Source organism: Strix aluco, chromosome 4 (assembly GCF_031877795.1).
Source record: "Strix aluco isolate bStrAlu1 chromosome 4, bStrAlu1.hap1, whole genome shotgun sequence".
Lineage (NCBI taxonomy): Eukaryota > Metazoa > Chordata > Aves > Strigiformes > Strigidae > Strix > Strix aluco.
In genome coordinates this window covers 41,360,683-41,379,483 of record NC_133934.1, presented here as the reverse complement: position 1 = coordinate 41,379,483, position 18,801 = coordinate 41,360,683, and positions in this window count along the sequence as shown.

Sequence of the window (18,801 nt, the reverse complement as noted above, 5' to 3'; positions counted from 1 at the left end):
TGGTGTACTTATGAAGAAAATCTAATCCACATCTGACTTAGGTCTATGTAAAATGGCTGAGGCTCAGAAAGAGAAGATTGTTTTTAAGTTGGTCTTCATGCATTGTTGCTGATTGGAAGAATAGGATGTATAGTTAACACACTATTTTCTCATCTCCGAATGCCACGGCCAACACAGGCCAGTGCAAAGCTGTAGATGCAATTACCAGTAGGAAAATGTTAGATGGCTGCATTTTTTGAAACATGGGGTTTCTTATTGTCACAAACATTTTATCTGCTTTTATCTGTTTTCTGTCCCTATCAAGTGAGTGAGTTACAATAATATTATGCTATGATATATAATGTTCCCATTGCCATGAGGTGGAAAAGCAAGAGAGTTAAATATCAAATGGTTTGTTTGAAGCTCTAATTTGAAATCCCATCAGGGTCACTTGTTTACTAGCACTAATGGTTAACTAGTGCACAGCCTTTAAATTACTGCTTATTAGAGTGGTGCTGTTCACACCACTGTGCTTAAGGACCTGTCAGCATTTCCAGTGGAAAACTCTGTTTTCAAAGGCTTATGACTTTGTCATGAATATTTGCTCTGAAACTTGCCAAATGTCATCTCAGGCTAGAAACAGATTATTTCCTTTATTGGAGGCTGACTAACTTGAGTGGGGAATAAATCAGCTTTCAAATTATTTTGAACATTAGAAGATATGACTGAAATATTTCCCCACCACCACACTCTACTATATTTAAAATAATGTAAATGAGGAGAGTTCTGGGACTCCGGGCTAATGAAGAGGCAATATAGTGAAAAAAATGGACATAAAAGTGCATTAATTTGTTGTAACTCTGCAGTGAGTTCTGTCATGGTAAAAATACATGGTAACAAATTTCTCTAGGTTTTGCAAAATGTTGTCAAGACTTTGGTTGTTAAAACTCAGGTTTTCTTCAGTGCTTTGATACTCCAATTTACTCCTTTATGTTGATCTTTTTATTTCCATCTATTAGAACTAACTACACTTGAACTGAGGTGGCTTGGGTTAGATTCTTGTCCATAGATATTTTTGTAGTCTCAGACATATAATACAGACAAACTTGTGTCTCACTGTCCCATCAGTAATGCTAGCCCACAGCTACCTTCCAACCCCTAGGGTCTGATCAGATGCCAAGGAAGTGAGAGCTGCAAGACCTCAGCTTCAGTGTGGTACATGGCACTCAGAATCCTCAAACTGGAGCAGTGTTATTTTTGGGGAATTTCCTCTTGCCCTTCAGAAAACAAAGATTTCTTTATGTTTTTCTTTGCTACTGATCACTATTCAAGGAATACTTTTCTCTCCGTAACATGTCTCGGAGCTTTTAATGGTGAATTGCTTTATGAACGAACAGCTTTCATCTTTTCTGTTGACATAGTGGAGGTCTTTCTTTTCCTTCTTTATTTTTGCTTTTGTTTCATAATTTTCCTTGAATGATAAATGTACCTAGACTCCAATGCTTTGAACTTTGTTAAATTTTGTTACTTTTTTCAGTTTGAGTTACTTCATGAATCAAATTAGTGCCTTCCTTGATGTCAGGTGTTACACTGTACTAAAATTGGGCAGATAACCACTTCAAACTTTCAAAGATGTTCAGTTGTGGGGTTTTTTGGTTTTTTTTTTTGTTTTTAAGGTCTGCTTTGATAGAACTGATATTTTCAAAACTCACACATTGTGCTCAAGCACATGTACAAAGATTACTGTTTTGGAGATTTCAATGCACATTTTTGAAGATATCTGTAAATCTACATGTCATGTAATAGCTAAGTATGCAGCAGTCCTGTATGGTTAGCTTCAGCTCCATAGTTGGATGCATTTTCTGCTGGACAGCCTTCATGTTTTGAGGTACAATATTTCCACAGCACTATTGTTCATGTTTTGTTGTTCACAGCTACATTGTGTCCTGTTCAGCATGCTTATGACTCTTGCTGTCTGCTTGTAGGTGTTAACAGGGAAAAAGATGTATGTGTTAATAGATTATTTTTCTTGATGAAAAAAATACAAGCATAAATTTCATTAAAGTGTGTCTTTCTTACAAAGAGAGAGCACCTAATGCGAGTAAATATAATTTTATCCCTGTATTTTACAAAGGATTGAAAGAAGCTACTGGAATAAGTATGCATGCAACTGCACCAAATGATCACTCAAAGTTGGGTGAAACCACAGTGTGAAACAAGGCCTAGGGGAAAGTAAACATGACAGCTTTAAAATTAGTTTTGAGATCTGACAGGAATTGGTATATAAGCTGGGGAAAGCAAGGTCAGATTCAAAATGGGGGAGTAAGAAAAGACTGAGCTAGCAGTTCCATAGCCCTGAATATGTTAGGTTTTTTGACATTAGGATCACTGCAGGAGCAGGAAGATAAGTGAACAGATTTCAAGAGCTATTTATTATTTTTCATGCAATAAGACATGCAAGAAATAGAAAGTAAGTGGGAAATGCACAATTGTTCTTCCAGGTTATCCATGCAATCTTTAAACTGAACAGGGATACTCCGTTCTTGTAGTAAATGGTAGCTTTCATCCATCAAGTTTATTGTGGATCAAATGTATTAAAGCTGAAAAGCTGGATAGAAATGAATTGCAGTGATGTTGCACTGGATGCTTAAAAGGAGAGGGTGAAAGATCATTCTAAGGTAAAGATGCTCTGAAGTGTCAGGGCTATTGGTGAAGAACTCTATTGTTCATCAATACTATAAACTAGGATTACGGGAATATTATTTTAACCCCTTGGCTTTGCCATGAACATCTGTGTAGAATTCATCCACTGGGCTTCTGAACACATCATGCACACTCATGTCTCTACTGATCTGAGTGCAATGCTAACAATGTTGATTCATTGTTGTGGTGATTATGCTCAATGCAGAAAAAAATTAACCTTGAAAAACAGTAAATTTACTTTCCTTCGAAATCTTTGTACCACATGCAGATGTTAATTATTTCCTATACTATTTCTGTCATTTAGGTGAAGGATCCATGTGTGCCTTCCATGACCTCAACTAGGTTGTTAGCTGCAACAGAGAAACAGGACTTCAGAGGGAGTTGCTAACCTTCACTGAATAGCCTGTCAGCCAGAGAATGATACAGAGCACCTTCAAAAGGTCCCCTAAGTAATGAGCACTAAGGAGGGTTATAATGGGCCCATCATTAGCTTCAGCTAATATTTTGACCTAATGCCCACATATACTACAGGTGTCATGCAGGGCCACCATAGGATTAATCTGCAGGATGTTTTGTGGCTATATGATGACAACACATTTCTTCAGCATGTTTCCCAACTTGTAAGTCTTTATATGTATTTTCTATAATGCAAGTAAATTATGACCTCTTGCATATATTTTCTAATTCTTTCCTCAAGCTCAGTCACCCACAGTGACCAATGAATCAAGGAAAAAAAATGGCAAGGCATTAAAAGCTTACCCTCTAACAAGGATGTAACAAAAGGTAAATACAGCTTCTAGGAAAACTTGTCCTTCCTCCTATCATGTGTTCTTTACTTCATATGGGTTTTTTTCCCCAAATCCTGGTACTACTTCCAATTCTGAAAATGATGAAGATTTGTGCACTCCACTTCTGCATGCATTTTCGTGGGTCTCCTGTAAACTCATCCCCTGCCTTCCATGGAGATCTTACTTTCATGATAAATAATTTCTTTTGGTCTTTCTATTTGTGTGTCTGTTTTCCAGTTTATCAAAATTGCTCACTTATTCACGCAAGATGTTGGACATTCTTGCCCTCTTACTTGATGATTAAGGATCCTAATTATTGCTAAGGATTCACCTTCTTAGAAGTTGCAACTTTCCTTGGTTTTGTGTTGATAGTTTCTTTACATCACTTCCTAAAGAATGGCAGTTACTTTGTAAACTGAACTGAGTGAATGTTAATATTATTCATATTTCTAAACCAGATTTAGGGACAAATTCATCTGACTCCGTTTGTCTGCACTCCTCTCTGCATGGTGTAGACGTATTTTATTAACCTGTGCAGTCAAACTGCTGAGTAAATTTCATGTGACTGTAATCTGGCAGTCATATTGTAGAATACATTGATTATAAAAAGACAATACAGTTTTTATAAAAACTGTATATTGTTTATATTGTTTTACAGTAATTATAAAAAGAAAATAATACAGTTTTTACCCAGTAATACCAAAGAGACATCAGAAGTTTATGAGCAGCTCATTTAGTAATAAGATATTTAATATAAGAAGGAGGCAATATTTGACTGATAAGTGCCTACTTTTAAATTCTTTGCATGCACACACAACACACTCCGATAAGACTTTGTATTCTTGTGTCACTTATATTAAGAACATGTACGCCCAAAATGCTGGGTGTTATTTAACCTTACAAAGATGAAGAAACAGGGAATTTGCACTCATGCTCCAACATCAGTTAATTAAAGGAGAAACATCTAATGAGATGGTAAAAACATATGTTCTTTAAAAATGACACAAATTGAGCTAAAATTTCCATTTAGTTTGCAAACAGAAAGCCTATTCTCAGATTCACTCAGATACAGAGTACAGGCTATATGTTTGTGTGTGCACTCATAAAGAACTTTTTTCTTAAGTAGCTGTAGATGAACACAAGTTGCTTTTTTCTCTATGCAGGAACTTGTTAAGAGACAAGTGCAGAGTTCATGAAGAAATGTTAGATGTCAGTTTAAAATCAGTATTACCAAAGCTTACTGTGTTTCTGAATACCTTTATAATCAACATTTAGGCTAACTATGCACATTTAATGGTGAAATACTTGTTAGAAATGGATTCTGCATGGCTCTGCCAATTTAGATAACTTACTAAAGGCCCTATTATTTTGAGAAGTTGGATAATGTTAAACTCTAAAAGTCCATTGCAAAGAATTTCATTCACTGAGAGACAGCACTTACCAGAGAAGAGAAAAGAAAGTATTTTGGATGACATTTAACTTGACTTCACGAGACCTTGAAATTCTCATATGGGCTTACTGAGTACAAATTAACGTTTTGTTAGTGTTTTCTTCCCCCCCCCCCCCCCCCCCTTTCTCAATCGAGTTATTTTCAGGAACATTCAAGCACTCTTAGTGCAGCATTTTTCCTTAAAAAAAAAAAAATCAAAAGAATGAAAACTTTTCTTGAGAACAAGCTATTCAGTGCTTAAAATGATAAAATCTGGTCAATCCATGTTTGTTGTTTCTTTCTGTATAGCCACTAAAAATAAATCCTTCAGGAGAACATTTCTTTAGCTCACTTTTTCATTATTTCCAGAGGCAAAAGCTGGCAAGGCAATTTATAATTCAATTTTTGCTAAATCCACAACACCTAATATATATGTCAGGCATTTCAACGGCAGGGTACTTTGGGGATAGGTGATAAATTGTACTGATTATAAGTGCAAGCTGTTCTTCCAAAACATCATATCAAAAAGAAGGCAAGTATTATTAGGAGAATGTAATGTATCTTTAGAATGTCCAGAAACATAAGAGATAATCACTTCATGTGAATATATTCTCCCTTGAGTTTTAGAGCTCAATATTAAGGTCTTACCATGTTTTTGATAGCACTCATCTGGAGGGAGGGACCATCATGGGTTGGTAGTCTTTCAGCAGCCACATAGCTCTTAGGGCTGCAATAATTCATTTCTCCCAAAAAAGGGCTTACTATGAAACCTGAAACATGGTCATAATAATTTTCTGACTATGTTGGGATATGTGAAAAGTATAAATATTATTTTATAATATAATCTCGCCTGATCTTTTAAACATCCTTTCAATGTTTCCATGTATTTTCCTGCGAGATACACATGACTAACTGTTTATCAATCCTGCTGAGCAAAACCAAAAAAATTCTTCAGATTCATCTTGGTTCTCAAGCTAATATGGAAATAAGGAAAAAGACTATGTCTTGGGATCTTTCATCTTAGTTTCTGCTTTTTTAAACCAAAAATCTGTTAATCTTACACAGATGAGATTGACATATCAGCTACAAATAGAACCAAAAATAGGTAAATGAAACTGGACAGTCGAGATTTGCTGGAGTGATGCAAACCTTTTCACCTTTATGTTATTGGTCTAAATTTAGTTTGGCTGATTTTGACTTGGCTGATCAGTAGATACTCCTTGTTTTTCTTGTCAGCCATGAGCTCTATCCTACTCAGAGTCTCTGAAGAACTGACTGTTTTTGTGACCACAGTATTGATTTAGAACCCATTCTATACTGTTATCCTGTTTTAGGCCAATTTCTTTATCTTTAGTATCTCAGGAAATTGTTTTCTTGCTTTAAGGGTGGGAACCCTTATTAATTTTTCTAGAGCTTAAAATTCATCTTAAAGGCAAGAAAATAAAATTACAAAATTTATGTACATCCAAGATTAAATAAAGTGTCAATAATAAAAGCACTAAGTCTTAAAGTAGAAAAACAGTTCCAACAACTCCTGTTCTACCCAGTTTCTTTTTGTCTGTTACTTTTATTTCTCAGTTCCTTCAAAACTGTGTCCCAAGCCTTCTCAGAAGTTCTCCTTATTGTGGATAATATCAGAAATATTTTCTAGATTCAAGTCATTACTCCAGGTGGTAAAAAACACTCTCTGCCAAAATGCTTCTCAATCAAATATTTCTACCAGAATTTCCATTTTGTTTTGCATCTACAATTTAATCCAAGTTTTGTGGAAGAAGGAGGATTTTCACTGTAAAATAAAAGCCCCCTCTCAGCTGCTACCAGTTGAAAAAAAAATAAATTGTGAAACTTCTCAACAGCATGTCTCAAAATTTTGAAAATATCAATTTTCTTTCACACATCTAATGAAAACACAGAATACATTTCTGTACATTTTAGTTGGTATTACCTCACTTCATGAGCCCACTCTTAAACTGAACCTTGCATGAAAGAATATAGCAGTGAAAATGAGGACTGAAAGTGAATGAAGAAAAAAAACATCACCGTCCTTCTGAAATAAACTTTCAGATCAGCAACATAAGGGAGCTGAGAGCAGAGAAGATTTTTTTTTTCCCCTTTCTCTCTTTTGTATCAATCCCCCTCACCCTCAGACTCCTAGTTTTGTCCTTTTTGTATCACCTAAACTCATTTAAGGAAGAAGATGAACAAAAGTGGAAAATAAATGACCACTCATGAACCAGACCAGCTTAGCGTGCACGCTTGTCTGAAAGACTGATGAGATAATACCTGCAAAAGAATGGTCTGCTCTGACAGGAAAAGGAGAACCAATGTATCCAGAACACCCAATAGCTCATCTGGCAGTAAACCAGAGGTCAAAATGTCAATCTTCCAGTCCTGCCCCTTGCAGTGTTAGAAATCTATTAAAGTCCTAACATCTATGCAATAGCCTTATAGGCATTCTTATAAGATGGATGGGAAATTGAAAATAGGTGGAAGTATGGATAACAAAAAGGTACTACCAAAATAAAAATGAAACTAAGTTGAAGAAAGATTGAAAAACGCACTGCAAAAAAGTCAATGAGAAATAGAGACTCTGGCAAGAGGCAGGAAAAGAGATGTTTGAAGATATTTGAAGAAATAACAAAGAATAAAATGAGGAAGAATCATGAAGATGTTTGCCCTCTTATTTCAGTCTTTTCCTTTGAGATTCAAAAATAATTCCTTAAAAAATGTGTATAAGAGTAGCTGAGAATCGTCTGCTCATGATTGATGATACCAGGCAGGCATGGTTTCTGTTGGTTACATTTCTTGGGCACAGAAGGATGCTGTGTTATAATACCCTGCTAGATAAAGACATGCTGAAATTCGTAGGGCTGTTTGTTGAACCTAATCTCACACTGGCAAAAGCTGTTACTACAGCAAGCCAGATTGAATCAGCTATTAATAATGTAAAGATGTCATTGCTTCCCAAAAGAGATTCTTAGCACAGCTTGTAGGAGAGATTAATATTATTCATGTTATTAGAAGCAGACCTAAAGAGGGACAGTGTCTACTGTATAAGCAGAAAAGATTTTGTTTTTCCTGAAGAGCCTTTGAAAGAGCAAAGAAAGGATCCAGACTAAGAGAGTTAAACCATCCCGTATTTTCTCCTAATTTTCCATTAGAAAAATTAAAATTTGGGTCAATTTACACAAAATTCTTATTATGAATACATTCTTGGCCTTGAAGAGCATGGTGGAGAAGAAAGCATATTTTTTAGAATGAATGTTTATTTTTTGACATATTTGCTTATGCCCTGATGACACATTAATGGGCTTGTTAGAGATCCTATGACTTTAATGGGACAGGATTGATGCTGGTGTGTAAATATTCTCAAATCAGTGTAAAAAACATAGTTCTCAACCTTCTGGAATAAGGGAAGTCTTTGGTGCAGATGCAAATGTTATGACTCTACATTGCTTTTTCTTATTCTTGATCTTTTTTGGGAGAGAAGAAGGGCTTAATAATTAGTCAGTGGATTTTGGGGACAGTATCTCATATCTTCTACTCCTGTGTCTGAATTTCTGCACAAAAATCTAGAATTTGAACAACTGGCATGGTGTTTCTAAGACTTCTCTAGCTGAAAGGGTTGAAGAAGATGGGAAGGTTGTATGTTTTATGAGGGACCTTGAAGCCAGGCAAAGTGCAAACTTAATATTGGGATATGAAAAACTATTTTCAAAATAAATATAAATGTAGCTCCTCATGAATATGATAACTGTTAAGCTAAGTGTTAAAAATGTTACTAGCCCTTTATCTGTGAGATTAAGAATGGCAATTTCAGCCTTCACACAGGGGCCAGCCTTCAGTCAGTTCCCTAGTTATGGCAGTCTGCTCTGTACACTCCCTAAAATAAGAATAATTGAATAAAGATCCAGTCATTTTCTTTCCTCTTTGTAAAAATGAAGAGAGTGTAGCACTGATTTTCAAAAAACTTCACAGAAACATCCTGTTGGGACCATGTGTTTTTAAAAGAGGTGCTGTTATAGCATAGGAAGCAGTAGGTGAATAAGACAAGAAGAACACCCTGAGCAGCATCTGAGCAGTATGATGTAAATGCTGAGATGCCACTAAAATGGCTCGTTGGGTTTTACATCCTTTTCTGATAGACAAGAACAGACATAGAGTCTAGATCAGCCTCGTGATCTCTAAATTTGGGCAGAGGTAAATCTCATCTCATCAAGTTTGATGATTTTAATGAACGAAAGCTCTTTGGGTGATGTCATAGGCCTGAAAACACATGGTAGGATCAAAAAAGTAAAGTGAAAGGTTTTCTTAAATTACTTCAAAGTAAATATGATTTGTTTTTTAGTTAGTTTAAAGACTTCTGTGAGAGGTATTCCTCCCAGCTTTCCTTTTACTACCAAATGTTGAGGGAAAAATAAGCATGTGTCCATTTGAATATGAAACAGTAGGTAATTCCAGATAAGATGCTCCCAGTGTTTCATTGTAAAAAACAGGTATTTAGGGTTGAGATTTTTGTAAGAAACATTTCAGAGACTGCTGACACTGAGGGGGTGCAACGAGGGAAAGAGAACAGGACTGCAACTAGTTTTATAATGCTGAGGGAATTTCAGTGAAGTTAAAATAAATAGAGTTTTTGGGCAAATTGAAGTCAAACTTTCAGTTACTCTAAAATAGATTCTAGCTTATTCGATCTAGCTGACACTTTGATGTGTTTAAATCTTTGCAGACACTATGCAAGAACTGAATCAAGGCCAGCTATACCCTCTCTGTTCTTGCAAATGCAGAAGCAATGGTAACTAAACAGTAAGAGGACCAGCTCTTTCAAGAAGGAAATTTGTAAAGATAACATGAACAGTGGCTGTCATTAAAAGTCAAATGACTACTTTTAGATGTTGTTTGTGAGGGCTATCAGAAGGTAAATATGGCACTTTAGATTATGCAACCTACTTTTAGGATTTTGCTGAGTTTTCTTGTCTTAAGAAGAACATCTTCTGCTTTCTAATAAAACAAAGACCATGTTGCAAAAGACCTGATTCAGCAAACAAAGAAAAAAGGCAACATCCATAGTATCGGTTTTACTGTACTTCAACAGTAATTCCATAATCAGATATTTTTTAAAGTATAAACATTTCTCGCTCCTACAGTTAATATCCTAAAACTGCACAACCATAGCAGTACTGTTATAGAAGCAACAAAACAATCTATTTGCATAAACAAAGTTTGTGCTCTCAACACCTTTTTCTGTTGTAAACTGGACACAAAAAAGCCATGAAACATGAGGAAACCCAAAGACAGTATAATTCTAACACTTGGTTTTAATTAAAAACTTTTTCTAAACCTTATGCCACATGTTACTTGTATATATTGTCAGGATACAGGACTGAACGGGAGTTTCACTGAGGCTTGTTAACCCAATATTCAAGGCAGTCAAGTGAAGAGAAGGAGACCAAACAGACAATAAATAGGGAAGACTGTGAAGTGCAGGTGAGATCCTTTCAGTGAAATCAGAGTGATGGCACTTTATAGCATGAGATTCCAGAAAATGATCGAAGGCTCTGTAAGGATAATTAATCTTTTATTTAGTTTCATGATATATTCTTCTGAATGTATAAAACATCAGGAAGAGCTGCTTACTAGATCTAAAAAACCATTAAACAATTAAAACTTAAATCTTGCCTGAGGTAAAAAAAAAAAGTGACTGTTCCCCACATGAAGGTCCTATGTGTATCTTGCAGGTTTTTTTGACTCTGCATTTCACCACAGTGAAGTTCTGTGTTAGTATCTTAAGTTGAATTTCCCGATTGCAAAGAAGGTAATTAAAAAAATAATTCTCTGATTCACCTCAGACTGGTGAATATCACGACACTGTAAGTCATTCTATAAATATTCCAGTATACGATGCAGGACTGTAGCCAAATAAAGCACTCTCTGATGGATTTGTAAGTAGATAGGAAGGTGGATCAGCTGAAAAAAGTTGTTATCTGAAAAAGGATTGACTTCCAAGGCTGCCTGAGAAATAGCTTTAGCCATGAAATATGCACTAGAACAAGAAAGGAAACCACCAGATGACAAAATGGGATGGATAAAGTGCATGACATGACAAAACAAAAAGCTTTCCTTAAAACTCCATTGTCATAACATATTCCTCCACTGGGTCCGTGAACAAAACACTTCCCAGGAAGTGCAGTGCAAGAGCAGGAGGTCGGCGAAAGTTATAGATGGGGAAGCAAATGCAGCTGCTGTAGATAGAAAATGAGAGGTTCAGAATGGGGTATATATGTGCAGAGCTGTGGGAAGGACCGGCTCTGAACAGTGTGCTGAGCACAGGACAGGAAAGGGCATAGGAACAGGCATATTCTGGGACTGAGCTGAGCTGGGTATAATTGAAGCATTCTTACAGACAAGCTACTTTAAGAAAAAAATGATGTCACTCTTTTTACATTGCAAAAATGTAGTCTAGCCTACCCTTGTGATGGGGAGTGCAGATACAGCGATAGGGCCAGGAGAGCTATGCTTGAGGTTAACTGAATGCCTAACATGTGTGTCCAAGTGGGAGGAAGCTGTGGTGAGACAAGAAATGAGAGAAATAATTCATTTAGTGTCTGGCATGATGACTGTGGATTTCTTTAAAGATGATTTCTGTATATTGTGTAAGTTTGTGAGCTTTTGTGTCTTTCTTTATTGCTGCTACAAAGAAGTACATCTCTTTGCTAGGACTAAATTATGATCACTTCAGTTTTGTGACTATTAATCAAGAGAAGGCATTTGCAAGCCTTTCCCAGCCACATATCCTTTGAGAGTTTTGAAAGCTATAGAATGCAGTTTGTTATCTGTCATTGGAGGCTGTGCCAAGTTCCATGATGCAGTGAAAGCGAAATCATACGCTGCAGCTGACACTTTCCCACTGACCTCAGCTTGTTGCACTGCATAAACAGAAGCTATTACAAGTCAATATGGTTCTTGGAGCAGGGTTACACTGAAAGGAGCGCAAGAAAGTTTTCCACGTTTCTGTAAGGTTCAAAGCGAACGATGTGCTTTTTCTGTCACATCAGCAGATGAGGCTGTCATATCCTCAGTTCGCCTCATAAATAACAGGCACAGAGGATGGTTGTATAAGGCTGCAGTTCAAAAGGACTGCAATTTGACAGCAGACGTTGCCTTTCCTTGACATGCTCACCTTTAGCCATGCTTACTGGTTGGTATGTTTTGTTTTAATACATGCCTGTCTGCTTGGTGAATGGGCACCCAGCGTTGCAGACAAAGTCTTGCAAGGGGAAGCCACTGGGGCAAAGGATGAAGAAATAATTGTTGGACAAAGCCTGGCAGCACTGTGACAGCTTCTGAGAGAAGACACAGACCTGGGAGTGGGTCACTGGGCTTGGGAAGCTGCCTCAAATCTTGCCTGGGTTGGTGGCAACGGTCAGGGAAGGGGATTGAAAGGAATTGACTTGTGGGGTCCAGGGAGCCACCAGTGATCTGGAGGTGGTGGTGGGCAGGGGGTTTGTTTTGTTTCTCCCCTCATCCCCAGAGGTAAATGTTAAAGACTGGAGAAATAAAGTGGGAATTTATTGGGAGGGAGCAGATTTACTAGGAACTGGTGGTCAGGGGAGCACTAACCTTCTGCTCTTTCTCTGAGCTGATCTGATTGTGGGACGCACAGCTCCTCTCCCTGTCTCTTTCTCTCAGGGTCCACAAAACAAGGCGGTGGGGCCATGGCACCCTGTACTGGGGCATTTCATTTCCTCCCTTCCCCCCATGATCTGCCAACGTAAACAACTGCCTACTCTTACCTAAACCAAAAACCAGATCTGCCTCTAATCACATTGGGTGACTGTTGACATGTGTAGAGTTTGATATTTTGATAATATTATATGTCTGTGATAATGCTTCATTACAGTTATGTCCTTGACTATAATTCTTTCAACACAGTCACTTCTGTACAGCCATCTGAGTTACAGAAAACATTGTAAGGCCAAGCTTTGCTCTGATGGTCACATTACAATTCAGAAGATTTAGAATTAATCAGCATTTGATATACCTCTGAGAAAGAGCAAGCAATGCATTTATTTCTCTTGAATTTTCTTCTAGAGGAAATTGTGCCTGTGTTTGGGGGAAAGGGGAGAAGACTTTTATTTTTTTCCTTGTCCAGGTTTGCTTGTAATTTGAAACCATTACTTCTGTGTTGTCATATAATATTATACTCCTCCATTTTACAGACTTTCAGTTATTTGCCTGATCTCTTACCTACACAGAGATCATTAAAGTATGACTTGCAAATTACTATGCTGATCAGTAGTTCATATTGTGAATCTGTGGGGTTTTATTCTTAGTATATAGAAAAAAAGTATGTTAGATTGTGCTTTTAGTTTAATTTCTACAAATTGACCTGTCTTGTGATTTGAACAGCAGAAAGTTGTTCTTATATTTTAAGTGATCAAAACCAGTAGCCTACTACATTTTTCACAAAAGATAAATTCTCTGCCTATGCCCTGTCTACAGTTTGCAATTTCACAAATGCTTTAGTGGAGATAATATAATATTTTAACATCTGCCAAAATGAAAGGTTAGGCCTGGTTTGAAAATGTATTTTGTGACCTGTAAAATCTTTAAGAATATTTCCAATACTTTCTTGAAATAAAATTTTCCTTTTAATCAATTAATCAAAACATTTCATTTAGATAAACATGAATATATTATGTTGATGTTGACCAGTTTTTAATAATCATATAAAGTAAATTTAAAGTGGCTTTAGAAATAGAGCATTCTGACACATGAAAATATTATCTCTATTTTTGAGACCAAGGTAGTAATTGTATTTGCAAAGTTTCCCAATATTTTCTAGAAATTTGTTCTGAAGATCATGGGAATAAACTGCTAACTGTGTCTTTGTTTTGAATCCTAAAATAACAAATTACACCAATTAAAAAATATTTCTATTCTGCAAGGAACGTAGGAAATGAGTGTTTTTTCAGAAGATACTATGCCCAGACTGAAATGCAGTTTTGTAATTGAATCTAATTTCTAGAAAATTTTCAGGAAGAAGTGCCTGACATATCTCCAGCATCCATCGTTTTCAAAAGATGAACATTTTGAGTCTGCTAAAGCACACATCTGATGAGTCTCCCTGCCTGTAATCCTGAGCCCATAGGATTCTGGGCAATACAAATGTGCCTCTTTTTCTGTTGCTCGTAATGGAAGATGGAGGTGAACAAATCTACACAGGACCAACTGGGAGTGTGGTGACTTAATCCTTAATGAGAATTACAAGAATGTTTTTCTTTTGCAATCTTATCATTAGACTGTCATCAGTAGTCAAGACACCACCATAATCCTTTTAGAGGTAGTCAGGATTATGGCCTTTCTTGTTTCATTTAGATTCACTTTACTACTGATGGTTGGCCTCAAGGAAGGGTTATTTCAATGTCTCCAGATGATACAGTGTTTGCAAACCTGCAGACCTTACAAGCTCAAGTATCTACTTGTGAGTAGAGTTCAGCTTAAATCTTCATCATACAAACAGTATGCACATAGTGCTCATGCTTCTGTTTTCCAGCAGAATGGTGGGAGTTCTTCCCTGACTGTGTGTAAATGTGTGTCTGGTGGAGGTTTGCATCTGAATTCCCACTGTGGTTGATATGGAGATATTCATCTCAGATCTAGAGTAGGTCCAAAGATGCATGCCCAAACATTACCCATTTCTGCACCCATTATTGCTACAAGGAGATCCCTGTAAACACCTAAGTTCAGATGAGATGAATGCCTCCTCTCTCTACAGTACTACTGCAGTTTGCACTGTCAAAAACTACCTGCAGGTTTGAATTAAAGCTGCAGACCTCTTATTTATCATATTAACCTTATTTATCTCACCTTTTTATTTTAATTTCTTGTTATTTTATGTGGAATGGGAGTTACAGAGACAGGCACTGATTCTGCAGATGTAGGAGCTCCAATACAGTTTTGGAAGTGGGAGACACAAGGACTGAGAACACAACCTGAGAACAGATTCTGTTCTTTCTGGCCCTGTTAACATTTAACCAAAGGGGAAAGAATTGACATAAGAACCAGATATGAACTAGGCCCAAATGCAGTCTGTCTTTCCCATGAGTACCCAAACCACTGAGATTTTTGTGAAAGTGTCCCTCCCATTTTGATTTTATCCAGGTCATCCACCTTGGGCCTGAATTTTTTTTCCCAGCAGATGTTAAATAAAACCCAACTTTTGCTTGCAAGAAGTTTTGTTTTGATGATTCAGCATAGTTTGGGAAAAAAAAAAAAAAAAAGAAAATGTTCCAAATCAACTTAGTTAGATAAGCAAAGAATAAAGCAGTGTTGGGACAATATAACTGATGGAATAGTAACCTTGTTGATTACAACGTTAGCTGCTGGTGTTTCACTTAATAAACTAAATATTCACTATCTCTTTTTCACATATGTGTTCAAACTATAGACAGATCTTTTTTTTCTCAATGAACCTTTCATCCTTTTTCTGACATTTATTCTTCTTTTGATTCAATTAACCCAGAAAGAAAGCTTCTGGCAAGGCAAGTCAGCTGTTGTCTGCCGAAAAGAGACATACAAATCTTGTCACATAGCTTTTATTTTTATGGTCAGGAACCCTCAGGCCTAGTATTAAGGCAACAGGCTTGCGTGGAACTTTGCTGTCTCCTGCACACTCTGAAATATGATTACATGATGGAGAAGATCAATTTACTGAGAATGTTTAAGCTCAGAATATTAAGCTTTTTGTGCAATCACATCTCCTTTCTAGCTTTGTGGCAGAAAAGCTAGCCACAAGATCCTTGACAAATTAGATATTACCACATCTAACTTTGTATATTTAAGCTTATCAAACTGAATCGTTGCATTGTAACTGTGCTCTTACACAGACAAGGACTCCATTTAATAAATGCAGTGCCATTTAATAGTAATTAATCACCCAACTAAAATGTCACATTAAGGTCAAAGAGACCAGAAGACAAAAAGAAGAGAACATTAAATTCAGCTGACAAACATAGGAAAGGAGAATATAGAGCCAAAGAAAGTTCTGGGACATTGGCACTGGTAAAACATTTAATCCAAACTTCTTAACTTTCCGTCCGTTCAGAAGTAATCACATTCACTTGGTTCAAAGCAAGGTCATTTTTGTAACTTTTAAAAGAAATTTCCTCTTTGCGTGTGCAGTGACAGACCATTGCAAGCTTGGAATTGTTAGTGCGTATTACAGATGCTGTGTTCTCAGTATTTGCTGTTTCCTTCCTCCCTGCTTCTCTCTTTTTTCTTTGCTATTATGATATTCTTCATTTGGGTGGAATTTTCCTCAACATATCCTGAAATTAGAAACAGTTTGGAAATGTAGCTTTTTTGAGGTGGAATGAAATAAAAATAATATGTACAAATAAGGAGAGAATAAAACACCATCTTCAGTCATGTACTTTATTAATTTGAGAAGTAATTTAGGAATAAATCTCTTCCTAATACTTCCAAATTGTGTCAAAGTTGATCCTAGAGCTATATGACCAGAATCCAAGCACCTTGGAAAGTCTCAGGTTTATGGAGTATATAATACAGAATTTGATTTCATGTTACGACTCTGTAATGCTTTAGCATTCAATTAAAAAAAAAAATTAGAAGATATTATTGAGTTGAATAAGAGGATTATTTGTGACCATTATTCTTCATATAAACAGAAACTCTGTATAGAGGGCTCTGTTTCAGGGGAAGTACATTCACCACCCGAAGAAGTAAAAATTTATGGAGTTTCTTACACTAAACATGGAAAGTTGCAGAAAAGGTAAATCTCCATTGTTAATTCCACTTCTTCAAAACAGTGTTTATCAACTTCAGTATAAGTGTATGAATAAGTTTATATATATGGTATTATGTATATATATTTGCATTCTCTCTCATGTAGCGTCCTTTTTCTTTTCCTTTCTTTTATAAAATGTAGAAGTAAACAAGTGCTATCCACTTTTAAAACATATATTTTGAAATGCCATGGGCTAAATATACTACTTTCTGTGCATGAAGAAATGAGCTAGTAAAATACAGTCAAGCATGAAAATGTATTATTGTCAGGATGTGTTACAGAATTCAAACTACTTCTAAATAGACTTGTTCTTTACAGTGTCTATCATTGCTTCTTCCTGTTCCAGAGTTCTCAGTTTCATGTCCAAGAATTTTTGTATTAGTATTGTGAAAAAGAGTAATTCTTCAAAAATTACTCTACATTTGGCGAGATCTATCCTTATAACTTCTGCATCAGTCCAAAGAATTTTGGCCTTTCCAAAGGTTAAATATTATCTTTCAAAATTGTGTAACTCTGACTTTGTCAGGGAATGTGTCCATTTTCTAAAATAACCTTTTCTTTCATTACCTTTTACGTGAAAAAGTTATAATGGGCCAAGTAATTATAAATTATTTATTCACATATGAAATCCCAAACTCCTAGTATTGAATTATTTGGCATTTATTTCTCACACTTACTTGCATGATAAATATTAACTTAGTACTGGTCATGGCTGTGACACATCCAGGGAGATATTTTCATGCATGAAGTGGAAGCACAGTTTACAGGGCTGGTTACCATGCATAGATGTACAATTCAGTTTTAATGAAGGTCTGAGTATTGCAAAATTTGAGAGTTCTGATGTTAACATGTGAATGACCTTTACAGGCCTTGTAGATGAAAAAATACTATTCTGTTTGAGTTATCTATGTTTGTGTTGATTTCTGGAAGATCATATTTCTCCTTCACACAGTTCACTGTATTTCCACTCAGTTTCTGTGGCAATCCTATAGACAAGAGTCTACCTCTTACTCAGCCCTGACAGTCCTTCAAAAAAAGCTCTCTTTTGCATGTTTGGCAGTATAGTTTAAAAGATTATTGTGTTTATTTCATAATTCAGTGGTTTCCAAACTGTGGGCCATCTTTAGCAGTGTTTGCCTGGCCTGTGGTCTGCAGCAGATCCTGTGCTCTGGAGGGGCTCCATTATGGACTACATCCCCTGGCCACAGTGCAGCACCACAAACTGCGTGACCCATAGCACCTGGAAAACAACAGGCTCCTATCGCAAACCTTGCATATGTATGAATGAGCTGCATGGGAAAAAAACAACAGGGACCCATTCTCATGAAACATGTGACTAAGTGGAGGAACTAAAGTCACCTGGACAACCTGAACACTAGAGATTCATAACATTGGGAGGTCACTTCTGAAATGTAATTCCACTTAGTTCTGTCATGTGGAACAGTGTAAAGCACCAACAGATGTCTTAGGCAGTTTTTTGTTCTCAAAACCCAGTTTGCACTTTGTTGGAACAAACATTTGACTACATAGCAATTGGTAGCTGTAGTAGTAGGCGATTTGCCTTTTTAGGCTATTTTCAGCAGTTAGATGAAAGCCAGTCATTTCCGTAATAGCATTTCACAGTTTATAGCAGATGCAGTTTGGAAACTTTGAACTAAAGTAGAACATTCACCAACATTTACAACTTTTCTGCTCCTCAGCATCCCTCCAATGACTCTCTCTTTCCCTCTACCTCTGCTCGCTTCTTACATTCATCCTTTCATATGCCCTGGCTCTGGCCCTTCTCTTTTTGTTTGACTTCACCTTTGGTTTCTGCCTTTGGTTTCTTTCCCACTCTATTTCCTGCCCTCTCCCATCTTTTCATAAACTAAACTAAACTTTCTATAAACTTGCTGCATCTCCAAATATGTCTTCTACTACTCCTGGCTCTGCAGGCCAGCCCTTTTCCTCCATTGCCTCTCTCCCTGGAGCTCACTCAGAGTGGAAGGGCTCTGCTCCCACCTCTGTGCTTTCTTGCTATCTCTTTCCTCAAAAAAACTTTCTTCAGCTCCCTGTAGCTCTAAATTGAAACATGGTCTTCTGACAGACTTCTC